The 19,954-nt window shown below is 42.2% G+C and overlaps 2 non-coding genes across 2 annotated transcripts; one reads left to right on the top strand and one right to left on the bottom strand.

Annotated features, from left to right (window-relative positions):
• Nucleotides 1-961: 961 nt before the first annotated feature.
• Trnat-ugu lies at nucleotides 962-1,036 on the bottom strand. The gene has a single exon. It is a non-coding gene; the product is annotated as a tRNA-Thr (tRNA).
• A 290-nt stretch (nucleotides 1,037-1,326) lies between these two features.
• On the top strand, nucleotides 1,327-1,401 carry Trnat-ugu. Its single transcript has one exon. It is a non-coding gene; the product is annotated as a tRNA-Thr (tRNA).
• The last annotated feature ends 18,553 nt before the right edge of the window (nucleotides 1,402-19,954 follow it).

Raw genomic sequence — 19,954 nt, 5'->3', positions numbered from 1 at the left:
TCGCTATTGACGTCGCGGCGAGTACTGAGAAGGCGGGTGGTTTCAAAAACAAACAAAATAATTTAAACTTAGTAATTTAAATTTTCAGCGTTCTCGTTACCCTTGTTTGCTGAATTGTAAATATTGTTAGTTTCATATTTTTTGAGCGCATGAAAATGTGATAAAGAGAAACAGTTTGTTCTGTGTTTTCGTTATAATAATTCATAGAGTTTTGGTTTCTATTGCGTATTCTAAACTGAATTTGGTAAAAGAGAGAATAAGGCAAAGGAAATATTTAAAAATGACTGTTTTTATTAATAAACTGGGTTGCGGCGGGGCTGATAATATTTTTTCTCGTGAATGGGGACCCAGATTAAAACGTTTGAGAACCACTGACCTAGATTTAATTCGTCTCACTTACGCTTAACGTCCTCAAACATGTTATAGGTTTACTCCAATCTCAGTCTTCCCCCGCAGTTTCTACCTTCTACAGTTCTCTCTAGTATAACGGAAGTTATTCCCTGATGTCTTCACACATGTCCTACCATCAAGCTGCTTCTTGTTGTTAATAGTTTCCACGTATTTCTGTCCTTGCCGATTCTGCGAAGAAGCCCTTTCTTTTCTCGCCGTCCTCCGTTTCCATGGTTCACTTACATACAATGCTGTACTGCAGATGTATAGGAACTTCTTCCTCAATGCCTGTGTTTGATACTTGTAGATTTCTTTCGGTCGAAAATTCGCTATTTTGTCATACGCTGTTTTGCTTTCAAGGTAGCAGAGTTCTAGTTCATGGCTCCCACTTTTGATGTTAATTTCATCATTAATCTCATTTCTAACTATATATGACGGTAGTATCTGTTCCCGAAAGAACAGTTACCGTGGATGACCATGCAGCTTTGCTAGAAATGAAATGATAATTAAATAGACACCCTAGCTGCAAGCAGGCGTTGATACACTTAATTGGGGACATGTTGAAAATGTGTGCCCCGACCGGGACTCGAACCCGGGATCTCCTGCTTACATGGCAGACGCTCTATCCATCTGAGCCACCGCGGGCACAGGGGATAGTGTGTCTGCAGGGACTTATCCCTTGCACGCTCCCCGTGAGATCCACATTCCCAACATGTCCACAACACTACATTCGTAGTGCGCCTGATAGATGTTTGCTCATCATACTCATTACTCGTGGAAGATTAATCTACCAAGTCCCGTACGAGTTCGGGCATAGCGTGTGCGTTCGCACAAGAAGGTCAAAGGCCGGGAACCCATATTTTTAACTATATATGACGGTAGTATATGTTCCCGAAAGAACAAGGGATAAGTCCCTGCAGACGCAGTATCCTCTGTGCCCGCGGTGGCTCAGATGGATAGAGCGTCTGCCATGTAAGCAGGAGATCCCGGGTTCGAGTCCCAGTCGGGGCACACAATTTCAACATATCCCCAATTAAGTGTATCAACGCCTGCTTGCAGCTAGGGTGTCTATTTAATTATCATTTAATCTCATTTCTGCTACTGTTCATCGCCTTCGTCTTCCGCCTTTCAGTCCATTGTCTGTGGTCAGTAGACTGTTCGTATCATTCAGTTACCTGCGACTCTTATCGCTGATACACACTCACCCACGTTTCTTCTTCGATGTACAATTCGAACAGTAGGGGAAAAAGACTGCATCATTGTCTTACGCCCTTTCTAATCGCAGGCCGTTGTGGCCGAGCGGTGAACAATAGTTCCCCCACGTTGACTGGCGTCATGTATGGCGCGCGGTGTTCGCCTGTTACCTTGACACGAATGTTCAATCTGTCTGGTACCTAACTGTCAATGGTAAGCAAATCAACCAATTTCGCCTTCATCGTATCCACCTCGCCCAATCACCTCTATGTTCCACGTGTGGAGTGCCAGACAATGATGAACATCGGTTTGTTTGCGGACTGGCGGTGGAGGTTTGGAATTTGGTTCGTCGTATTGTGGCTTTTCTAACGCGGGACATTCCGGATCGGATTACTCCCCTTTCATTATTATTTCCTGAACGTGACTATTTTCCTCGGACAAAAACCAATGGTGTGAATTGGATTCGCGGACATGCCATTCACTACCTATTTGGACAAACTGTAGACTCTGTACTCGATTTTTGGATATACCTCAATGACCGTCATTATCTCGTTGTCCGTCACCCAAAATACAGACAATTTCTCTCGAACTTCCTTGGGAGTGCATTCCTCGCAGCTGGAATGTGTTAAGCCAAGAGAGGAGAAGGTTTCCTGTTTGAACCAATGAATATTTCTGAACAATTGAACAGAACACATCAATTCCGAGAAGACGTGACTCAACAATTACCAGCGGGGCGCAGAAGGCCTCTGATCAATTACACAACAAAACTAAACAATATATAAACATATATATATATATATATATATATATATATATATATATATATATATATATATATATATATATATATATAAAGTTGGGAAATCAAGGTTAGGGCTATCCTTACAAACAAAACAAAATCTTCCTTTTTCTGAATTTTATTTTTATTTTTATTGTTTTTATTTTATATATATATATATATATATTTCTGAATTTTATTTTTATTGTATATATATATATATATATATATATATATATATATATATATATATATAAATTTTATTTTTATTGTATATATATATATATATATATATATATATATAATATAAAAACAATGAAAATAAAAATAAAATTCAGAAAAAGGAAGATTTTGTTTTGTTTGTAAGGATAGCCCTAACCTTGATAACCCTTTTTTCCCTTGGTATATAGGTAGCTCTCTGCAGTAGGTTTAGTCAGTAACCAACGCCTGAAGTGGACCAGATTTTTTTTGTTATAGGATGAAAAGTGGCGGTGGCACTTAGGTTTTTTTTAGCTCCAAAAAAATAAAAAAGTGGTTCTAGGCTCTTCAGTCCGGATCCGCACTACTGCTACGGTCGCAGGTTCGAATCCTGCCTCGGGCATGGATGTGTGTGATGTCCTTAGGTTAGTTGTGTTTAAGTAGTTCTAAGTTCTATGGGACTGATGACCTCAGAAGTTAAGTCCCATAGTGCTCAGAGCTATCTGAACCCTTTCTAATCCAAGAACTTCCTGCAGCAAATGTCTATTTTTCAGAGAATTTCGAATATGTTGCATCATTTCATACCGTCAGATTATTTTTATGGTAATTACCTGATTTTTCACTGTTGTAGGAGGTGATCTTTAAATATACTGTTGTGGTCTTACTTTGGAAAACTTTTTATTTGCCAAGATCGTAAGAAACAATAGAACCATTATCATTTTCGACCAGTTGAATGGCCATCTTCAGACCACATAATAGTAAGCAGTGTCTACATCGGTAATAAAGCGAGACCTTTTGTCACAATCACGTTTTCAATTCCAAAATCTAAAATTCTATGTACAATATATTGTGTCTAGACAAGACAGCCTAGACACAATGAGAGGAAGCCGAAAGGCACGCGCTAAGTTAAAGCAGGAGGGCGTGAGGTCTGAAACAGGATACGTAATGAATGCTATAAAGAAAAGTACGTAGCTTCTGGAATACTTAACTTTAATCCATCCTTTTGGTACATCTGGAGATTGTGGCGATACAAGTGAGACTCTTTAGATACATGCAATGTTACTCATGGCGCCTTGCTAGGTCGTAGCCATTGACTTAGCTGAAGGCTATTCTAACTATTGGCTCGGCTAATGAGCAATGCTTCGTCCATGTAGTCGCTAGCAAAGTCGTCCGTACAACTGGGGCGAGTCTAGTCCGTATCTCGAGACCTGCCTTGTGGTGGCGCTCGGTCTGCGATCACACAGTGGCGACACGCGGGTCCGATATGTACTAATGGACCGCGGCCGATTTAAAACTACCACCTAGCAAGTGTAGTGTCTGGCGGTGACACCACACAATAAATATATGCTATTAAATGGTGCATAGAGTGTATTGTATGTACTGTAATTTAGCTACAATTTTTGAGTTTTGTATTGAAAAATCATTGTGACAAAGTGTTTCGCTTTAATTACCGAAGTAGACACTGCTTTCAATGGCCATTCTGCTGGTCGAAACTAGTAATCGTTGTATCTTGGCAAATAAGAAATTTTCCACGAGAAGACCATAACACTTGTTTTTTATTTATCGACAAGTCCTATGAAGGTGACTTGATTCTTCTTAAGCTGTAGTTCCTAATGGAAGCAAGCACAACATCTCAACTGCCTCTCTGGTAACTTCACCTTTCCTAAAGCCAAACTGATCGTTACCTAACACTACCCCAACTTTCTTTCCCCATCTTAGTTACCCTAAACTCAAATAACATCGTGCGTCACTCTCTCTTTGTCACGTGCCACCCCACGGACTACATTGTCATCCACTCCTCGTAGCCCCTTTCACCCTCCTATGACGCCTCTCTAAAGGGACCCCGTCCTTTGCTTTACGTAAGTCCTTCACTGATCATCTTTATATAAGCAAGGCCATTAGAGAGAGATTATGCAAGATCGTTCGTAAGAAGTGTCGTTAAAGATAAGCTTGAAAATCAAGAAATGAAGGCGATGAACCTCATTTACGTGGTTTCCAGTCATGAAAGGGCAATTGTAAAGCTTTCCAACTGCCAACTGTGTTCTTAGACAGCCTGATCAATGACGTCGACAAAGCTGCTGCGAACATCTGACCCAGAACGGCTGAAGATCGCACTGGGTAGAAACAACCGCTTCACTTGAAGACATCTCGCCAGTCTGTGATGCAATCGCTGCTGATGATGATGACGATGAAACATTCTAAGACAAAAAAAAAAGAACAAAAAGACGCACCACAGATGAATTATCTGAATGTGACGGAAGTCGGTAGATATGATGAACATGTACAGACAAACAGATTATTACAATTTCAGATGAATGGGATGATTCATTCAAGGGGAATAACTTCACAAACTGAGCAAGTAAATAGCGCGTTAGTCCACCTGTAGCCTCTATGCAAGCAGTTGTTAGGCTTGGCGCTGACTGATAGAGTTTGAATGGCCTCCTGAAGTATTTCATGCCAAATTCTTCTAAATCGTCAAATCACGAATTCTTTGGTGGATCCTGCCTATAATCCTCCAAATGTTCTCAACTGGGGAGAGATCTGGCGACCTTGGTGGCAAAGGTAGTGTTCGGGAGACGCGAAAACAAGCAGTAGAAGCTCTCCTCGTGTGCAAGCGGCTGTCACCTTGCTTAAATGAAGCTCTGGCTCGCCTGTCACTAAGAGCAACAAAACGAGGCGTAGAATATCGTCGTCAAACCGCTGCGTTGTAAGGGTGTTGCGAACGACAACCAATGAGGTCCTGTTGTGAAAAGAAATGACACCCCAGACCATGACTTCTGGCTGTCGGGGCGTTACGACAGGTGACCGTCAGGTTGGTATCCCATTGCTACCTGGGTCGACTGCAGACATGACTTCAATAGTCGTCGGGAACCAGTACAAAGCGTGACTCATCATTGAGACCAATTTTTCTGCACTCAACGAGATTACAGACTGTAGACATGTCTGGAGACGGCCTGGACAGCTGTGGGGTTCCAACCTGACTCTAGCCCGCCGTACACCCGACAATCAGCAGTAATAGTCTGGGGTGATATTTCGTGTCACGGCAGGAGCCCATTGGTTGTTATCCAGGACATGATTACGGCACAGCGGGACGTCGACGACATTCTACACCACGTTTTGTTGCCTACCACGGCATGACATTTCAGCAAGATGATGTCCGCCTGCACAGTGCGAGAGTTTCTACTGCTTGTCTTCATGCTAGACAAACTCCACCTTGGGCACCAAGATCTCCGGATCTCTCTGCAGTAAGGACGTGCGAAGAATAATGGGCAGGATCCTCCAACCAGTTCCGGATTCTGACAATATAACGAGCCAATTACATCGAATTTGGCATGTATCCCTCAGGAGGACATCCAGTCGCACTGATTGCTTTATGCCTATCCTTCCTTACAGTCTGTGGTCGCTCTGCGCAACAGTTGCTTATGGAATAAAATTGGTTAATCATTCAGTTTATAACACTCCAGCAGCGTATTTACGTAGCTTATTCAATCAGATACCAAGTTTGGCTTAGTACATACGATGTCCCAACAGAACAATTAGTCCTGTCACGGAAAAGCCACGTATAACACTCCTGTCCGCTACTGCTATACCATAACCTCGAAGCTGGAGGCAGTTTGAAAAACAGAATTATTTTGTTAGAGTAATTATGGTATAACGCATCAGAGCAGTGTTACCCTCTGAGAGGAATTTTGTTATGTTGACCGTGTTGTTCCTAACGGAGGTGGCTTATCGGAAATGATAGTCAGAATTACGTAAATGTTTGAACAGTAACAAACAAAATTTTGTCTATCCGCACTGTTTAACTGATAATGGAAAACGGTCGCCAGCCTAACTAGGCAAGAGAATGATTAACATTCTCGTTCAAGAAAATAGTTATTAGTAATTTTAACGGATAAACACAACCTATACTTGGCCACAGGCGAGTGCAGTGAACTCTGACACATACATTTGTTTACGTTAAGAATGAAGCTAGCAGTTAGAGCAGCACAAACTATTTGCAAAATTATAACAGGTACAGAAAAACACTATCACTTTCAGGGCTTACACAAACTGAGTGGTCTTTATAACACTACCATTAACATTCCCTCTAGGATCATAAATTGGACATAGGTTTAAGTTAAGTCTCTCTCAGTTAAATTCTTTACTATTTAAAATGAAAGTTAGTTGAAATTCACTGACAGGTTACTTATCACTGTCTCTCTAATAAATAGATTATGGTTTTCATAAATAGAGATCTTTCCGTTATTTGTTACCTAGCATTAGCACACTAGACAAACTGTGGATCCTGTTATACTGTTAATATGCACTTATAATACACAAGAGAGACAAACACTTAGTAATCATGAACATATAATTTCTTACTATGCAATTTTCCACTTTTACTACCGTGAGACGTAAAATTAACATTTATGTAAGGTACTGACTCACTTTCTGAGATTAACAACAGGCAGTAATGTGATCATTCACTAAGCAAAACTTTATAAGCCTCAGTCTTGAGAAATTTTTAATTTGAAGTTGGCAACAACACATTAATAAGCAGTTTTACTAGGAAAATTATTTCAGCAAGCATCATTAACTTTAACTCACTCTCTTGCCACATTAACTTTAACTTTCTCTTTACTATGTTCAAGAGGCATTAATTAGAAAACTGGGTTTTAATGTACTTTCAGTAAGGACACTCGGTAATCACTTTAGTTCAAACGGAGATGACCCTGAGAGGTGTTATGATGAGGAGAAAAACCAAGGTAGGTACATAAATTCAGATATAAATTACCTTATATTTCAGCACATTAGCACATCCATTAAGCTGATCAAATGGTTCAAAAAATGGTTCCAATGGCTCTGAGCACTATGGGACTCAACTGCTGAGGTCATTAGTCCCCTAGAACTTAGAACTAGTTAAACCTAACTAACCTAAGGACATCACAAACATCCATGCCCGAGACAGGATTCGAACCTGCGACCGTAGCGGTCTTGCGGTTCCAGACTGCAACGCCTTTAACCGCACGGCCACTTCGGCCGGCCATTAAGCTGATCCTTCACTGTACATCATTATATTATTACGTTGCAATGATTGCGCAATGTCTGCATGTTGGTAGGTGGAATTGCCGGCAGAATTGCTGGACTCTGTCATTTCTTGGTGGCGATGATAGATACAAATTCCAGAATAGTTCCAGCTATTTATCCATCCATCCGAGGCCTTGGAAAGAAGCAGGAAAAGCCTCTCTCGGAATCAGCACAATATGCATCTTTTACATGGCAGTGCACGGACTGGTGGCTCGTCGCCGACTGACTCTTGTTCCACCTTTTCTACATAGGCCAACCACAATTTGCGCGCGCTACACAGTTCCGTTCCCGAGGGGAACCACTACACCATTTACATACAAACTAACTAAGAACCCTAAGTGAGGACAAGCAATTTACATAACAGTAACCAAATACATTAAATAAAACAAAACATTTACACGTATTGACATCTCTACAAAAAATTATTTACAGTACGTTTTGTTCCCTACAAATGTGACAAATAGTTTAAATGAAAGATATGCTACACAGCATAGAAATAAACCATGACATCAAAGTTTGTATAAAGAAAGCAGTATACAATTTTATGTTATCGATTCAATCACACACATTTACAGAAGCACAGCAATGTAACATTAAATGAAACAAAAGCAAAATAAATCAGTACAGCTTTAGAGCTATGGTGTTACAAGTTTTTCTGGAACTGCAATAATTTGTTTGTCTGCATAGATTTGTTTTTTTTTTTGTTTTTTTTTTCTCTAAAGTGGTTCACGCGACGCTTCTAGTGTGTACAGTGAGATCGATAGCAAACGTTTCAGAATGGTTAGGAAGTTATATGTGATGCTAATTGTGTGGAACTGTAGAAATAGCCGTCCCCGTGATTCCTTACAATTCATGGTACTGTAATAATAGTTCCTCCCAGCAAAAGGGTGTCGTCGACGAGGTAATTAGAAACGGATCTCATGCTCGGATGAGATAAGTATGCGGAAAGGGATCGGCCGTATGCACTAAAGAGACAAACCCACTAAAGAGACAGCCTACATTACATTGCCCAACCTCTGCTGGAATGTTGCTGGGCGGTGTGGGATCCTTACCAGGTAGTATTGACGGAGGACATTGAAAAAGTGCACAGAAGGGCAGCTCGTTTCGTGTTATCGCGCAATAGAGGTGAGAGTGTCACTGATATGATGGGCGAGTTTGAGTGGCAGTCACTGAAACAAAGGCGGATTTCTTTGCGGCGAGAACTATTTACGAAATTGCAATCACCAACTTTCTCTTCCGAATGCGAAAATATTTTTTTGAGACCCACTGACGTAGAGAGAAATGATAATCGTAATAAAATAAGAGAAAACAGACCTCGAACGGAAAGATTTAGGTGTTCCTTTTTCCCACGCGCCATTCGAGACTGGAATGGTAGAGAAGTAGTATGAAAATGGTTCGATAAACCCTCTGCCAGGCACTCAAGTGTGAATTGCAGAGTAACCATGTAGATGTAGCTGTAGATGTAGATGTAGAAATCGTTGTCCATTGACCTTCACTGATTTGGAGAATGGAAAATAAGAATCGGGTTGTTCGAACGGGGATTTGAACCCCACTCCTCCTGAATACGAGTCGAGTGGTTTAACTACCGTACGATCTCGTTCGATCTGTGGCTAACAGCTGGACTGGATTTCTGGAAACATCAGACTTGGGCAAATTCCTGTCGATTGTGTGAGATTTCGATCCGTACGATCTCGTTCGATCTGTGGCTAACAGCTGGACTGGATTTCTGGAAACATCAGACTTCGGCAAGTTCCTGTCGATTGTGTGAGATTTCGATAGCAATTTGTTTCAGAAACAAAAGGAGAAATCGTGCTGCACGACAGCGACAGTGTTCCGCGACGAATATGGAAGCGGATGCCGCTCGGTCGCGTGTGCTGAGTGTCGACATGAAAAAGGAATAGAAAAATCTGCTGCGTTTCAGACTATAAATTGACATCGTGCGGTGAAATCCGAGTACGCAATCCCAGAGGAGGCCGATCACAGTAGAAATAAACGAACAGTCGGCAATCGAATCTGAAATGTTGGCGTGTGGAGGTTCGGCCTTTCGTTCCGCGCGCGATCGGGAGGCGGCGATATGCTGCGAGAGAGCTGGCGCGCCCTCGATTCGACGCGGGTCAGCGGCGCTTCACAAGGAAACTGCAATTCTCTCTGTGGGGCGAATGCCATGCCCATTGCGGACCGCCGGCGTCCCGGATAGCGCTGCACAGGGTTGCGTCACCGGCGGCAGGTAGCGGCGCCCGGTCCCGCATGGGAACCTGCGCGCCGCCTCCGTCATCAGCGGCGGCCGCTGCTTTACATAAACACAGGGGACGGCGGGCAGCTCCTTCATCTGGCTAAGCGATGGACCGCGAGCGGCCACCGCGGCGGCAGTTCCGCGCCGGCTGGGGCCAACCTACCGGCGGCTGGCGTTCTCATGCAGCGTGCGTCCTACCGCACCACTCGGATCCGGCATTTGCCATTCTTCTCGGAATCCAGAAAGGTCAAATTATTGCAGGCTTCCACGGCTAGGCAGAGAGGATATAGCGTCCCCAGTGCTATATTACGAAAAGACTTAAAAAACAGTATTTATAAAGAAGAGACATTTAAAAATTGAATAATATATGTTTATCATGTAGCCGTAAAACAATAATTTCTCTGTCGAGAAATTCATAGAAATGCAATGCAAACAAAGTGATCTAAAGAGACGACGAGATACGCTCTTTTGTTAATTTTTTTTAGTCGTCTTCACTTCCTCTTTTGTCTTGATTGTGTATAGATGGACATCTTACGAGTGCTGGCAAATGTAAGCATATTGGTATGAGTTAAGCAGATTATATATATATATATATATATATATATATATATATATATATATATATATATATATATATATACTCATTTAATATTATTGTGCACTTTTAATTTGTAAGAGGTGATCCCGATTTCATGTCCGCCTTCCTTGAATTAACCTGCATTCAAGTAATTTACAGTTCAACAATCGCAGCGGCCGATGCAGCCAACGACGCCATTACGTGGCGATATTAACTTATGAAAAGTTAGCGGAAGCGAAAAACTCGCCCGCTATTAACATAATATTAATTTTTCTCCACAGCCGCCCGACGTTGCAGAAAATACGTACCTTTAAGATTCTTATTTTCAGTACCATAGCCGAGAGCCAGAGCCAGGACTCCGACTACAATACAATGGTTAACGGAGGTAAGAAAAATACTCTCGCGCGTGTGTGGGCCGCAATTTTAATTAACAACTAAAGATTTCTTGCTTTAAAGTGAACTGACTAGCCGAGGAAATTAATATGAAAAGTTTATTACATTGTTCAACTTATATGCTCATGTTTTAAGATTCAGCGAGTCTAACATTCATTAACGTAACAAATAATTTGAAATTAATATTGTTAAAAAGGAGAACTTCAGGAAAGCATTTAATCGTAAAATCAAAATTAAATGAAATATCGTTTTTATTAAGGCCCACCACGTAAGTCGGTAACAATCATAAAATAATAATAACAATAACAATATATTACATTACGACGGCCGACGGACGCGAGAAGAATGATGACAGCTTAGAGTTAGTTATTCAGCGCTCTTAAGCGAGCTACCAAACAACACTAGAGTTGTACAACTACCGTAGCCTACCGTAATCGTAAGTCGGCATGCACTATAGTAGCTTTCCTAGTACCTGTGGTCAGTTATGACCTTAAACGTGTTACCTGTACATAAGGAGTGTTGCATGGGTCTCGGGCGTTACCCAATTTCGGCAGCCTTGTCTGTGTACGCTGTCATACTGTTACTAGGTTCCTCTAGAAACCGGCAGCGGTGAACAGTGTAGAAACTCCCGAATGAGATTTTCACTCTGCAGCGGAGTGTGCGCTCATATGAAACTTTCCTGGCAGATTAAAACTGTGTGCCGGACCGAGACTGGAAGTCGGGACCTTTGCCTTTCCCGGGCAAGTGGTCTACCGTCTGAGCTACCCTAGGTAGGAGACGAGGTACTGGCAGAATTGAAGCTGTTAGGACGGGTCGTGAGTCGTGTTTGGGTAGTTGAGACGGTAGAGCACATGCCCGCGAAAGGCAAAGGCCTCGACTTCGACTCTCGGTCCGGCACACAGTTTTAATCTGCCAGGATAGTTTCAGTCTAGAAACTGAGCGAGGATTTGTAAATGGCCGCGTAACTTACAGAAAAAATTTGTTCAGTATAGTTATCCTTCTGTTTCTTACTTAAAAATAAAGAGTATTTGTATCACAATTGTTGACGTTTAATTCTAGTTTTTTTCGAAAATAGTTGACTGGTGCCTTGGAAAAGAGTGGTGTTGCAATAAAAACTAAAAAGAAACAGTACAGACTTATCATATAGCGTTAGAAAAAACAATTTCCTCAAAGAAAAGGTAAAATAAAAAGAAACTGCAAAATAGTAACATATCAGACATCTCTTTAATACTTCGTCGAGCTTGTGTAAAACACTTCTCTGTTATTCATAAACAATTTTCACATTCTTCAGTAATAACAAGAAACTATTGCCTTTGATTACGATAAAAAAAACGTTCTATTGAGTACAAAATGACAGCAATAAAAACTGAGGGTTCTTTTACGTTTGTGCATGTAATCTGTACTTGCGTCACAAATCTGTACTTGCGTCAAAAGTAATTGCATTAGTTACATAAAAGTCCCATAGTGCTCAGAGCCATTTGAACCATTTGGAACCAAACAATAAACACAGATTAGTCATCGGCTCCCAGTTTCTCTGCCACACATCAATTTACGTTTCTTTCCCTACCAATACTGACTGTAATCCGTCCATTTACTACGTCATTTACATATTGTGCAAAAAAAACATATTTTTGGTAGATCGCAGCTCTAAACAACACACATCGAACACACACACACACACACACACACACACACACACACACACACACACACACACACATACTCTTTCTAGTGTTTCTTGCTCCTTCATCTCACTCACAGCACAGACTGTGCTGGGAGAGGGACACGCAAAACCCACGGTGCTGTTTCTCTTGTGAAGTTTTACAAAAATAAGGCGAAGGAGAAAAAAGAGCAACGCAGCTTAAGAAAAAATTGATCCAAAAAGGTGAAAAATTGCCACCATTGGACGTGTAATCAAGTTTCTTTCGACTTCAGCCTCCGCTATGAACGAAAGTAACAGCAGTGGTTGGAAAAATGTGTAAAGAAGAAGCAACACCACGAATTACCACCAGAAGGGGTTCGTAAATAAAGGCGAGAAGCATCTGGTGAAAAACGCTGTTTAATTGCAGTAAGCTTAAGATGGAAAAACGAATAATAATTCCCTGGGTTGGGGGAGGAGACCAAACAGCGAGGTCATCGGTCTCATCAGATTAGGGAAGGACGGGGAAGGAGGACGGCCCTGTCCTTTCAAAGGAACCATCCCAGCATTTGCCTGGAGCGATTTAGGGAAATCGCGGAAAACCTAAATCAGAATGACCGGACTCGGGACTGAACCGTCGTCATCCCGAATGCGGGTCCAGTGTACTAGCCACTGCGCCACCTCGCTTGATCCTATAATTCCTTACAACAGTCGATAAGGAAGTTGGTAGTGCAAATAAAAAGTACGCGCTCCCATGCGGAGTAGGGGAAAAACATAAAGTAACCTAGATGTAGGACCCCTCATCCGATGGCGAGACGCTCCAAGTATTGCTGAGGTCGTCGTCCTCGGATGGCTAGTAGATCGGGCGATGGATGCCCAGGAGCAAGAGGTTCAAAGTCTTTCTGTGGTACTCCCTCCTGGATCGCAGCGGCGGTCGTATTTTAAAAAATCTATACTCCTTCCTATCTACAGACTTCCCTATCCTCTTAATAAAAAATTGTTGGTTATAAATATTTTCGTTTCGTAATTAGTTTTATGTTTGTAAGTGTTGTTGTTGTTGTGGTCTTCAGTCCTGAGACTGGTTTGACGCAGCTCTCCATGCTACTCTATCCTGTGCAAGCTTCTTCATCTCCCAGAACCTACTGCAACCTACATCCTTCTGAATCTGCTTAGTGTATTGATCTCTTGGTCTCCCTCTACGATTTTTACCCTCCACGCTGCCCTCCAATGCTAAATTTGTGACCTCTTGATGCCTCAAAACATGTCCTACCAACCGATCCCTTCTTCTAGTCAAGTTGTGCCACAAACTTCTCTTCTCCCCAATCCTATTCAATACCTCCTCATTAGTTACGTGATCTACCCACCTTATCTTCAGCATTCTTCTGTAGCACCACATTTCGAAAGCTTCTATTCTCTTCTTGTCCAAACTGGTTATCGTCCATGTTTGACTTCCATACATGGCTACATTCCATACAAATACTTTCAGAAACGACTTCCTGACACTTAAATCTATACTCGATGTTAACAAATTTCTCTTCTTCAGAAACGATTTCCTTGCCATTGCCAGTCTACATTTTATATCCTCTCTACTTCGACCATCATCAGTTATTTTACTCCCTAAATAGCAAAACTCCTTTACTACTTTAACTGTCTCATTTCCTAATCTAATCCCCTCAGCATCACCCGATTTAATTTGACTACATTCCATTATCCTCGTTTTGCTTTTGTTGATGTTCATCTGATATCCTCCTTTCAAGACACTGTCCGTTCCGTTCAGCTGCTCTTCCAGGTCCTTTGCCGTCTCTGGCAGAATTACAATGTCATCGGCGAACCTCAAAGTTTTAACTTCTGCTCCATGGATTTTAATTCCTACTCCGAATCTTTCTTTTGTTTCCTTTACTGCTTGCTCAATATACAGATTGAATAACATCGGGGATAGGCTACAACCCTATCTCACTCCCTTCCCAACCACTGCTTCCCTTTCATGCCCCTCGACTCTTATAACTGCCATCTGGTTTCTGTACAAATTGTAAATAGCCTTTCGCTCCCTGTATTCTACCCCTACCCCCTTCAGAATTTGAAAGAGATTATTCCAGTCAACATTGTCAAAAGCTTTCTCTAAGTCTACAAATGCTAGAAACGTAGGTTTGCCTTTTCTTAATCTTTCTTCTAAGATAAGTCGTAAGGTTAGTATTGCCTCACGTGTTCCAACATTTCTACGGAATCCAAACTGATCTTCCCCTTGGTCCGCTTCTACCAGTTTTTCCATTCGTCTGTAAAGAGTTTGTAAGTGTATAAAGCTAAAAATTTGCTAATAATTTGTTGAAACAGTAAGAAACCCAATATACTTTATTTTACCGCTGTATGCAAACAGAAACGGTTGCTGTGAATGTAGTAGATAATTTCAAAAATAAGAACAAGTGACTATTTTTGACAGACACTTACACAGTCCACTCACATTAACGTGACCACCTGTCGAAAGCCTGAATAACGACCTTCCGCAGTTCGGGCAACTGCGTGATGTGCAGGAAGAGAGTCAGTGAGTTTCTGGAAGGTACTGACACAGATGTGGAGCCATGCTGACTCCAGTGTAGTGGCAATCTGTGCCAGGTATCTCGATTGGGGATTCATGGCGCAAATAGCCCAATCGAGGTGGTCCCATAAATTATTTATTGGGTTTAAATACGGACAGTTCGGTGACCACAGTGGAAATAATCCTGCCTGCGTGGTTTCAGAGGTGCTACTTCTTCGTTCCTCTCACCTGCGTCCAAGATTTGCAGAATTCGATAGTATCATCCGGTCATCCTTCCGGCCCTAATACAATAACGGTTGGCCGTCACCCTATTCCTCATCTACATCTACATACATACTCCGCAATCCACCATACGGTGTTGTTGTTGTAAAGACTGACAGCCGATGAGGTAGGCTTGTTTGGCTGAGGGTCCCGAATTCAAGAGGGCGGAAAGTCAAATGTTCCCGGTGTAGGTCTCTAGGAAGTAGCTTAGAAGCCTTGAGAAGCTTGTTCTTAAGTTTCTTTAATTTACGTCTATGGTCACAATCTTTCTTGTTTAACAGATTACCGGTTTCGGTCTTTAATGACCATCATCAGATCTGTTTCATAAAAACAAAGTCCTAATATACTGCAGCCATACTGGCATCGTCGAATGTTAAATGCGGAATGAGCACCAGCACCGTCAAATGCATATGCTGGTGCTGATTCCGCGTTTAACATTCGACGATGCCAGTATGGCTGCAGTATATTAGGACTTTGTTTTTATGAAACAGATCTGATGATGGTCATTAAAGACCGAAACCGGAAATCTGTTAAACAAAAAAGATTGTGACCATAGATGTAAATAAAAGAAACTTACTACATATAAGGGTCACAGTGTTTTTTCGCGACGATGCCGCAGCTTGTGAAAAAAGGTTGTTCTTGTCGTTTTACTGCGGTATGGACAGTAAGCTACAACTTTTTGCTGCTTCGTTCTTGGACTCCAAGTTCTGAGCTTCAGTTAAAATATTTTCATTGAGAGGATATATCCCGATTACTGTGAAACCATTAACAGCAATTTCTTCTCTTTGTACATTCTGAAAGAAAACGACGGAGGTTAGTCGTATTTACAGAATGGTCCAAAATCTAGCTACAGCCCAAATGTACTCCATTATTAGTACACAATTTTTAAATTTATTACCAAAAACGGAAAACAGAACGAGTAGTTATTAAAAGAAAATGTTTTTTATTCCAGTCTTTGATCACAATATCAATTCCTTTGACGATGACCGGTTTTAGTCAGTAATGACCATCTTCAGATCTGTTCTACACCATGTCCTAATGTGATATGGCATCGTCAAAACATATAAATACACTCAGCACTGCATCGTCGCATAGTTCTAAAATACGGTGTCCACACAGTCATTTTGCAACATTTGACAGAATTGGATCACTGTTCATATTCGCGACTATGTCGCAGCTGGTGAAAATTAAAATTAAAGATACTCCAAATCTGAGATTACCCTTAAGGGGGGTAGGACGTCAAACGGGCCGACGTGGAGCAGGAGAGGCACCACACGACATTTTAATTTCCACTGTCTACACTTTTACAAATAAATTGATAAAACTTTGTCAATACGGCCAGGAAGGATTCAGGATTCAAACTCATAGCAATGTAAGTTCAAAAGTAAAACAAAATAAATTTTTTTACGTGTGAAATTTCATTATTTTTTTCACTTACTATTGGCTGCATTTGTTGCTATAGGTACACTTTTCTTCACAAGTATGAGAGATTCTTCGACGAATTTTGCACAGCACACAAACCATACTTACAGGTGTATGAAACTCTAGAATTTATTTAATTAATGAAAAAATGAATGAGCTGTTACATTTTAAACTTCATCTTTAGAAAAAACTAAAATTTTATGTTTATCTCAGTTTTTAGCACAGTTTTTAATAGATTTCGAAAATTCTAGAGTTTCATACACCTATAAGTATGGTTTACATGCTGTTTAAAATTCATCGAAGAATCTCAATTACTTATGAAGAAAAGTGTACCTATAGCAACGAATGCAGCCAATAGAAAGTGAAAAAATGATGATATTTCACATGTAAAAAAATATATTTTGTTATATTTTTGATCTTCCACTGCTATGAGCGTGAATCCGGAACCATTCCTGGTCATGCTGACAAAGTTTTATGAATTTATTTGTAAAAGTATAGACAGTGAAAATTAAATTGTCCTGTGGTGCCTCTCCTGCTCCAAGTCGGCCAGTTTGACGTCCTACCCCCCTTAACGCGAAATACTGCAAAGGAACTGTGTGAAAAAATAATGAATGCATGAGTGCGAAGGTTTTAAGATGGTCAAAATTTAGTTGGAGTTGATTACAGTTACATGGGGTTTGAACTGACTTCGCGTTTTACAGAACTAATCTAGCCTGAAGCCCTGTTTTACATTGTTTCCATTAGGCTGCTGGCCCTCCAAGCGAGTCCAAATTTAGACCCTAGCGGAAATTTCGACCATTTCCTCTAATCTGCCGCGATGGACGTGGTTTCACATTAACAGGGGTAAGCAGAACCCTGCCTATTGTAGGTTAGCAGAGACGCTGCGTGGAGTGGGGGATGGCTTCACACGATCCGTGGTTTGTAATGAATGTACAATAGGCGCGTATCACCCTTTCCGCCGCGTGGCGAGGACACAGCCGCTGCAGTGGTGTTGAGGAGGGGACGACGAGGGGAGATGCAGATGTAGATGTAGATGTAGATGTTGCCGGGCGCAGACCGGGTCCCGCGCCGGCGACGGCGGCGACAGGCCGTGCAGATAAGCGGCATTAGGCGGGCAGGTCACGCGGCCCGGGGCGGCTGATTGATAATGGGCCCGTGATGAGGCAGCAGCCCTTTGATATTAAAAGCCGGGAGCCAGCAGGTAGCGCCCGGCGGCCATTTATCAGCCGGCGGCCTCTTCAAACGGCCGCAATCAGCCGGCATTCAGCGAGCGCCCAGCCGGCGTCTACTGTACATCCACTCCACTCCACTGCAGTCCGCCCTGCTCCCTGGACGCGCTGCCTTCCCGTGCGCGCTGCGGCCCTGTCTTCACCTCGCCTTACCCGTCCACTCCACTGATGTGCCAGCCCCGGCCACCTCCAGCCACAGACAACGCTGCGGGGATCGTAATTTAGCACTGTGCCAGGCTGCTTCATGCATCAGTCTTCTACACCGCCTGTACTAAGAAGCCAGGCGTGGGAATCTGGCGATGTTGTGACAGAAAAGCACACTGTAAGCCCCAATCAAAGATTTATTACAACTGAAACTTTTCTCTTACGCCCAAAGGTGTACACTGCTTCACATCTGCAAAGGAACAACTGGTCCTGACTAAGGAACATTTGCCAATTGTTACAGAAGAACTGACAGTTGTTACGAAATACCTGACCAATGAAAGTTAAAGAAAATGTAGAGCAGCAAAGCCTGTAAACCAACCCCCTGTATGCATTTAATTCATCATGCAGTAAGTTGTTTGCTGAAGGTTACTGGGGAACCGATTGTTCTGTGAAGTACGGCAAGGTGTCTGCAAGACGTAATTTCTACATCTACATCTACATACATACTCCGCAATCCACCATATGGTGCGTGGCGGAGGGTACCTCGTACCACAACTAGCATCTTCTCTCCCTGTTCCACTCCCAAACAGAACGAGGGAAAAATGACTGCCTATATGCCTCTGTACGAGCCCTAATCTCTCTTATCTTATCTTGGTGGCCTTTCCGCGAAATGTAAGTTGGCGCCAGTAAAATTGTACTGCAGTCAGCCTCAAATGCTGGTTCTGTAAATTTCCTCAGTAGTGATTCACGAAAAGAACGCAAAAATGGTTCAAATGGCTCTGAGCACTATGGGACTTAACTACTGAGGTCATCAGTCCCCTAGAACTTAGAACTACTTAAACCTAACTAACCTAAGGACATCACACACATCCATGCCCGAGGCAGGATTCTAACCTGCGACCGTAGCGGTCACGCGGTTCTAAACTGAAGCGCTTAGAACCGCACGGCCACACCGGCCGGCAAAGAACGCCTCCTTTCGTCCAGAGACTCCCATCCGATTTCCTGAAGCATTTCCGTAACACTCGCGTGATGGTCAAAGGTACCAGTAACAAATCTAGCAGCCCGCCTCTGAATTGCTTCTATGTCCTCCCTCAATCCGACCTGATAGAGATCCCAAACGCTCGAGCAGTACTCAAGAATAGGTCGTATTAGTGTTTTACAGGCGGTCTCCTTTACAGATGAACCACATCTTCCCAAAATTCTACCAATGAACCGAAGACGACTATCCGCCTTTCCCACAACCGCCATTACATGCTTCTTCCACTTCATATCGCTCTGCAATGTTACACCCAAATATTTAATCAACGTGACTGTGTCAAGCGCTACACCACTAATGGAGTATTCAAACATTACGGGATTCTTTTTCCTATTCATCTGCATTAATTTACATTTATCTATATTTAGAGTTAGCTGCCATTCTTTACACCAATCACAAATCCTGTCCAAGTCATCTTGTATCCTCCTACAGTCACTCAACGACGACACCTTCCCGCACACCACATCATCATCAGCAAACAGCCGCGCGTTGCTATCCACCCTATCCAAAAGATCATTTATGTAGATATAAAACAACAGCGGACCTACCACAGTTCCCTGGGGCACTCCAGATGATACTCTCACCTCCGAGGAATACTCACCATCGAGGACGACGACAATTTGAGTGCTTACGGTCGTGGAAGAACAGCTGGTCGCCTCGAAGCTGGTCAAAGCGTCACTGTTGTGGCCACAGTGAAGACTGTGCCAAAAAAAAAAAAAAAAAGAAAAAAAAAAAAAAAAAAAAAATTGTTCAAATGGCTCTAAGCACTATGGGACTTAACATCGGAGGCCATCAGTCCCCTAGACTTAGAACTACTGAAATCTAACTAACCTAAGGACATCACACACATCCCAGCCCGA

The sequence above is a fragment of the Schistocerca piceifrons genome, chromosome 4, assembly GCF_021461385.2.
Source record: "Schistocerca piceifrons isolate TAMUIC-IGC-003096 chromosome 4, iqSchPice1.1, whole genome shotgun sequence".
NCBI classification, from domain to species: Eukaryota; Metazoa; Arthropoda; class Insecta; order Orthoptera; family Acrididae; genus Schistocerca; species Schistocerca piceifrons.
Note: the sequence above shows the minus strand (reverse complement) of the source record. Positions and strands in the feature narration are given on the sequence as shown.